This window comes from Cololabis saira, chromosome 3, assembly GCF_033807715.1.
Source record: "Cololabis saira isolate AMF1-May2022 chromosome 3, fColSai1.1, whole genome shotgun sequence".
Classification (NCBI taxonomy): domain Eukaryota; kingdom Metazoa; phylum Chordata; class Actinopteri; order Beloniformes; family Belonidae; genus Cololabis; species Cololabis saira.
In genome coordinates, this window is record NC_084589.1 from 46,325,304 (window position 1) to 46,333,763 (window position 8,460).

An 8,460-nucleotide genomic window follows, 5' to 3' on the forward strand; every position below is an offset into this window, starting at 1 on the left:
TTTGAAATCAACCAGGTTTTTTGTTTAATGCTCCAGACATTAAAGTTTATAAAATGGTGACAGATGGTTGGCTGTTCTGTTTCTGACGTGTTGATGGTTGCGTTTCTTCTTTTGTCCTCGTTTCTCTGAAGTTTCTTCCTGTTTTTCAGAGGAACGTTGTAAAAACGGAACACGTAAAAATATCAAACTTGGACTAACCTCTGAACGAAGTAGATGGAGAGAGTTTAACAACATGCTCCATGTTGTTAAACTCTCTCCATCTACTCCGCTCAGAGGTTAGTGCAGATTAACTTTACAAAGAGAATGTGAATGAAGAATAAACAGATGGGAAAAAGGACGTGTGAGAGAGGCTTTGTAGATGAACGAAATAAACGTTTAAAGAAACTTCAGCAAATACTAACAGCTCTTTGTTTGCACCGTGGCTACGGCAAGTTACCAACAGCAACAAATAATACAATTTTTAAGAAGGAACAGGGATTCAAAAAAACTCAATGCAGAACTTAAAAAAAAAAAAAAGTACACAACCACATCGTTCCCTCTGCGTCAAGTTGGCGGAGAAGCATAAATCCGGGTTGAACCTGCAACCCTTGTGGGGAGGGGATTAGGCTCATCAGCCACAGGAGGTGGTGGTTGGACTTCTGCAGGTTCTTCTTCTGTGGGTCAGACAGGAGTGGACAGCTGCCCCCGGAGGACGACAACATGAACTTCATTTGTCACGAGTCACCAGACTTCTCCTCCGGGTGATTTTTCATGTGACTCAGAAAAACAATTCTGCGGCTAAAACCTTTGTTGCACGTCTTGCACAAATATCACTTCTCGCCTCGTGTGTGTGGTTATGTGCTGTTTAAGAACTGATGATTTAGTAAAGGTTTTTCCGCAGGTGTTGCACAGGTACGGCCTTTCGCCGGTGTGGATCCTCGAGTGAATCACCAGGTTGGAACGTTGCGTGAAACCTTTTCCACATGTTTTGCAGATGTAGGGCTTCTCGCCCGTATGCGTGTATATGTGGCTTTTGAGAGTTGATGATTCAGTAAAGGTTTTTCCGCAGGTGTTGCACAGGTATGGCCTTTCGCCAGTGTGGTTCCTTGAGTGAACCAGCAGGTGGGAACATCGCCTGTAACTCTTTCCACATGTTTTGCAGATGTAGGGCTTCTCGCCCGTATGCGTGTATATGTGGCTTTTAAGATGTGATGATTTAGTAAAAGTTTTGTTGCAAGTGTTGCACAGGTACGGCCTTTCGCCAGTGTGGATCTTCATGTGATCCATTAAATTACTACTTTTACTGAACTCTTTCCTGCAAGTGCTGCAAGAAAATACCTTCTTCCCCGTGTGGGTCCTGGTCATCTTTGATTTACAGTTGCTGTCTGACGGGACAGCAGCATCTTCGTGGTCACCGTGTCGTCTCATTGGCTCTGAATCTGCAGTTTTACTGGAGTCTGAGCGTAAACTTTCAGTCCCTTCCTCATCTTTGTATTGAGCTTCAGGAGAAGTGTGCAACAGCAGCTGGCCACAGTTTGGTCCTGGTTCACCATTTTCAACTTTCACATCAGCGACATTGACCAATGAGACATCCACCTCTACGTCCTCGTGCTTCATCTCCTGACCGCTGGAGTCTTCCTCCAGTTCTGTAGTCTGTGGATGCCCTGGTTCCTCCTGGTCCGGGCTGCAGCTCCTCTCCAGGTTATCCAGGTGCTGGTCACTGAAAACCCCGTCCTCCTCCACCTTACAAACATTTTCTTGTGGGAGGTCTGGAATTACAAAAAGACAGGATTTTAACAAGTCAAAAGTGTTTCCCACTGTTGATTGTTTGGTTGTATTTGTGAGGTTTAAAGTTTGTCCTGAACCTTCTGTCTTCCCCTTCAGCTATGTAGTATATTTGAAAACAAGTGCATTACTCTGTGTGACCATTAGGTGGCACTGTGACTGTAGTAAATCTAGCAGAAAATTGGATAGTCTGGATCCAGAGATTTGAACTGTTTCTTGTCGCCAGCGGAATCGACGAAAAGTCTAATTCAGTGAAAAGAGCCACGTTCCTACATATGGCCGGGGACAAAGCAATTAAAGGTATATAAAACTTGTGACTTTGATGAAGACGTAGATGACTATGATACATTGAAAGAACTTTTCCGCCAACATTGTGAGCAAAGGAAAAATGTGACGTATTTGAGGCACCTGTTCTTTATTCAAGTGCAAGGAATATCAGAGACTGTTGATGCATATGTGACTGATTTAAAAAACAAAGTGAAAGACTACGAGTTTGAGCACCTCACTCAGTACGTGCACATGCAGCGATTCAAACTGGTTGGAGATCATTTGCAGACATCGTACTGACTTTTAAACTGCATGTGAACAGCTTAAGTCAGTCAAGTAATCTGATCAGACTGGATTCATCAACCCGCTTGCAGCACCTAGATAAGCCAGTCGCAACCGCCTTGTTAATGCCATGTGTACGGAGACATGGATATTACAGTCTGCGCATGCTCGAGAATTTCCCCCGGGTGGGGTTTTCCCCCGGGGGAGGGGATTCACCCGGAAGCGAAGGAGACGACGCAACGCTGCTCAGTAGTAGCCGTTATTATTATAGATCCATGGTAGTAGTTCCCTGGGGTGTCGTGTGACTGCTTCAGGGGTGTCGTCAAAATATTTCCTATTCTGACATTTCATATATAAATACTGTATTTTCGCGACCATACGGGCGCCGTGTGAAAAGGCATAGCCTCAGTCTTATGTGTCATATTTCTGTATTTGGGTCAAAGACGTATAAGGTTTTCAAAGTAGGAAAAAAATGAAACAGCAATTACAATTCCCTAAAATACTTTTTTATGTTCATTGGAGTGTCACCTATGTCCCTATATTAGTTATTTTCAAGAATAAATCAATAATTCATTTTTATTGTGATTCACATGAATGTACCCTGGTAAAATGTCATTCAGTATAACGCCAAGTGTTTTTTCAAACAATTTAATTTTATGCCCATTTTTTCATAATCACAAGGTTTTATATCCATGCTTAGACTGGCAGAAATATAACTACCCAGAAAAAATGACACTATTTCATTTTTAATAACAAATATTTGATGCATCATGGGTACAACTCAAAATTTGTTGAAGGTTTTCTACAAAAACGTCCTGCCTTGCACTGAAAATAATGTAAAAATCTATGAAAATATCTTTCACTTCATCCTTTGAGATTTGTTTTTGTCTTTCTGAGTCAACAAAACAAAGTTATTGTATTTTAATATAAAATACTGGTGTGATACTGAATGACAATATTTTGTTACCCTGAATGACCCACAAATATTCATTAAATGTGATTTCTTCAGCAATAACAATAATTATCCTATGAACTATTATTAGTAGCAGCATTATTACTTTTTCTTTTAGCTACTTTTTGTTTTATAACATTTTGTAAAACATAGGATGAGATGTTTAAAATGTGCAGGCAGAGAGAGAGAGAGAGAGAGAGAAAGAGAGAGAGAGAGAGAAATGACCCGTACGCCACACACATAAAGGATATGGGTTTTACTATGCAATATATTTTAACAGACACATGAGGAACAATTTCATTCACAGGATTTCATAGGACAAAGCATTAATTAAAAAAGTGTTTGAGATTGAGGCTCAAGGGATTGCTCTACTTCTGGAATCAAAGACTCAGATGGTTGCTCCAGCTCTGGAGGTGCAGGTTCATGTTGTACTTGTACAAGTTGTTTAGGGGGCTGCTCAAAAGAGTTTTCTTCAATGGATTCCGGAGTTAAGTTCATCACCACATGTGATGTGACATTCACTTGTTTGATTTTTTCACGGTGCCGCCTCTAATTTAATCTCTATTTTTCCCTCTTTTTTTCAGCATCTGATTGCGTCATTATATAGATCGGTGGATGATCAGGATTGCCATCCTTCCCCCTCTTTCTTCTCTGATAGCTAAAAAACAAAAATTTGATAGTTATGACTGGCACAGAAAAGGATTCACATCCATTAAATGTTATTAGTAGTCTATTAATAGTAGGCTATACAAATATAAAAAGTTTAAAAGTTAAATCAACTCCCTCTTCCATTCTCTCTTAAACATTTTTTGTTACTATTTCATTGCTAATGTCAATAATAATCACTTTACTAGGATTTGGTCTATGGCAACCCTTTATGTTGCATTAAGTTGCATTATTACACAATTATTGCACGATAGTTAACGTTGTAATTAACGTAAAATGGTACTGCTAAATTTCTATCCAATGCAAGTACACAAATGCAATCTATAATTCATAATTAACCTAACCCAAAGGTGTGTGTGTGTGTGTGTGTGTGTGTGTGTGTGTGTGTGTGTGTGTGTGTGTGTGATATTATATTAACTGATATAATCCATCAGTCATACCTTAACTGCAGTGCAATAAGATATTAACTACGGTGTAATAGTGCAACTTAATTTTAAGTGTTATCCACCCAGCTTGATATCCCAGTATCTGTATGTATTCTGTTGCTGACACCATAAAACCACGAAAACAATACCTTGCTCTTCTTCTGGCTAGTCTTTCCTCCCTAGCAACTGGATCTGCATTGATCTTTTGTCTGTGCCGTGCAGCCCTCTCCTTATTAGACAATGGCATCTACAGTATAAAGATAATGTCTTGAAATACCTTAAAATGCCATAAAAATAGTTTAAAACAATACTATTCAGTATCAATACAACAATAAAATATGAATTGCATGATAATATGTTGTGAAAACATGGGATAATAAAGCTACTGTCATTCAGCATAACGGGTGACATTGTGGTATAACATGAAACTTTTGTTGTGCTGAAGGACAAAAGCGCGACACTGAAGGACAGATTTCATACATAAACATATTTAACAGGCAGTTCCTTGGCCACCTATATAATGTAATGCTCTTAACCTGTAAAGATTATCCTTACTTTTCATGTTTAATGTAGGTATTTATAAAACAATAACATTAAAAGTATGTTTTCTGTGTTGTACTGAAGGACATACTTTTTTGTTCCAAAGGTTACAAGAGGGAGAAAAGGTGAAATCATCAAATATTTCAGAGAGATTTACTCACCTCATCACATTGATAGAGGGTCTTCAAGGGGTCTTCTTTGTGATGTCACACACTGTCACATGATTACCATCATGTGATATGCCTTAAAATGCCTTTTTACCATTGTTATACTGAATGACATTGATGAAAGGCAAAAGTCCGGACAAAAGTTATTCAAGTTTTTAAATATTTTTTAGATACAGTATGAAGGCCATTATTCTATATATTGTTGCAAACACAATTATGCCATGAGTGTTCATTTATATATTTAGGATGAATTTCTACATTTTAAAAACACTTTTGTCATTAGAATTTAAACCCGGACAGTTACACTGAAGGACATTTTGAGACTTTAGAGCTCAATAACTTCCTTAATTTAATAGTTAGCAACACAAATATTTCTGGGTCAAAAGAAGGATAAGAGTTGAGTGATTTAATAATATATATATATATATATTTATCTTTTTATGTTAAATGAATGGCCCTCGGACACCAAATTTACACGTCTCGTCTTTGACCCATTTACACACACGGCGCACCGACCGAAACGGCACACACACAAGAACACACACACACACACACACACACACAAGCACAGGAGTGTGCGTATTTAAAAATAAAGCGGGAGCAAAACTTTGTTTGATTGTAGGCTACTTTATTTCAGTTTTTACATTAATCAAACCCATTAAGTCTCATCCTCTGTTTCTGCATTAAAGAGCTCCGCTAAATCAGCTGTGCCAGTCCGAATTCCTCGCTGTCAGAGTCACGTTCCGTGCCGTGCGGTGCCTCGGAAATGCACGCTTTTGCAAAAGCTCGCAAAATAATCCCAGCAGACACGTTAGCCCACGCATCAACAATCAATCTGCAAACTGTGGCATAAAAAAAAACAAAATACGCCGTACCCTACGCCGTAGGCTGCGTCTATTTAACGCGGACCTAATGCCGCGTTCCATTTATCCTCGGAAGTGGGGATTTCCCAGTCCCCAGTAAGAATTTTCAACTGGAACGCCCCTCAAAGTGGGGTTTCCCACTGGGAAAGTGGGAGAGTCTTCACCACCCCCGAGTTACCATTCCAAGATGGCTGCCATTCCCAGTTCCCACTTCCGATTTCCGAGGTAAATGGAACGCGGCATAAAGGAGCCGGCAGACATAAATCTCTAAATTTCGGAGCAAATTTCTTAACAGGCGTAGCTACAACTGTTAGATTTCATCTATTAAACCAACATCTTCCTAAATTATTTATTTCAGCCGGCGTGATTCTCAACAGAGCAGCGTCCCAGAGAGAGTTTCTCTCCCGGGGCGACGCAGCAGCTTGACCCGGCGGACACGTCTCTTCTCGGGCTGTGAGCTGAGGTTGCTCCCCGGGGGCGGCGGCTCTTCTCATCTCCGAAAACATCGGGTCAAATTTCTTAACAGGCGTTATTTGGATAAACTGAGCCCCGGTTGCAGATCTTAAGGTTACCTTTATACCTGGAAAAAATATTAAAACTTAATAAAGTGCCATATTAACAGCGCTACAGCTGAAGTTAAAACAGCGCCACCTAGCGTCACGGAGTCAGCCATGCTCTGGTTACAGTGGTTTATTCAATCTGATTCAGTCTGATCTCAGAACAGCATGTGTAATCAGACAAGTTGATCCAATCTTCTGCATGTCATTATCTGATCAGATCTCCAACCACCTTGAATCGCTGCATGTGCACGTACTGACTGACACTTATTGATGTAAATGTTCGCACATCCAAGTGGAGAACAAGGTGGATTGAGGAAAACCTACAGTACGACCTTCGCAGAACTGGTCAGTGCCAATAAGGCACAATGAAACATCTTTATGTAATCTGAATTAGATGACATATATGACACACACTGCTCTCAATCTCACTCTAATAAAGTAAGGTAGCTGTCTTCAATTTCATAATGACACCATAGTTAAACTGAAACAATAGTAGGTACAGTAGCCTATGCTGTACCAGGATCATTCTCCATAGGTGTTAATAGAGGGGTTAATCGTACCACAGAACACAGCACATACACCTACTACCTTTCACCAGACAGTGCCAATTCATTTAATATCTCACCTCTGCATTTATAGCCAAGCCACTTGAGGGAGGACACAGGTCCCACACACTGGAGACACTTGTCCAAGGGGGAGACAGTTGCACACACCAGGCTATGTTTCTGACCCTGTTGGAATGTTTTTATTGTAACATTTATTGTTACCAGACAGTTTGAGCAGCAAGACATTTCAGAATCATATGTATTTATCTTAAAAGTACAAAAAAAAAAAAAAACTAATTTCCATCAAATGTCTACATTACATTCAACTTACCCTCACACTGTTGACAACTGTCTCCATTTCAGTTGGACTGCAGAACTGATTCTCCGTGTCCATCTAAGATAGAGAACAAGAGCAGACGTGTTCAAAATTAACACCGTGGTCTGCCTGTGTTCATTTGTTCATTTCCATTAAGTGACAGGATAAAAATAAGTGTGGAAATACAGCTTTAGAAGGTGAAAAATGTCTTGCACAGGCTCCAGACTAACTCGTCCACTGGTGCGACAACTGAGAAAGTTGGTTGCACCAGCACATGATTTGGTTGCACCTTTTTTATGGAATATTGTATCATTCAGAAAGGAGTGCTTGAAAACAGGGTTTTGTATCTGTAACCATAGTTTTGTAAAGCTGTGCATTTATGTTTGTACCTGTAACTATAGTTTTGCAAACTTTTAAGTACAAGCATTTATCTGTAAGCTTAGTTTCGTAAACTTCTACATGTGTGCAAACTCCGTTTTACAAGTCTGTGCATTCAGACACTTGCAAGCTCACTTTCATACAGCTAAATATTTAATAGCTACTACTATGTACAAGTTTACAAAACTACGGTTACAGATACAAACAAATATGATTTACAGAAACAAAACCCTGTTTTCAAGTACACCTTTTTGAATTATATATATATATATATATATATATATATATATATATATATATATATATATGGGTGGTTGACGAATAAGCCAAAAAAAAGTATTTTTTCAAAAACTTCAAATATTATCCCTGAAAATTATTTTTTTGTGTTGTTATAACTCTTAACTTTCCAAATATATATGTGTTCTTTTAGATTAGTGTTGAAATATGCATTTTTTTCATGAATTCGCTATATCTGTGCCTTAAACTGTCATGCGGTGTGACGTGAAAGTTATTTCATATAAAATGAAAATGGAGTACTTATATTTTTTCTAATTCAATTCATCAAACATTTTAATCATTACTGCTTTGATATTTAACATTTCCTTGTGAGAATTTTGTATATTTTGGTTTATTTTTCTATACCATCATGTAAAGGAGGACATCACTCCTCAATATTTCAAGATACTTTAGATTAATTCTGGTAAACCTTTTGACAACTGTAAGAAAATGCTTGAG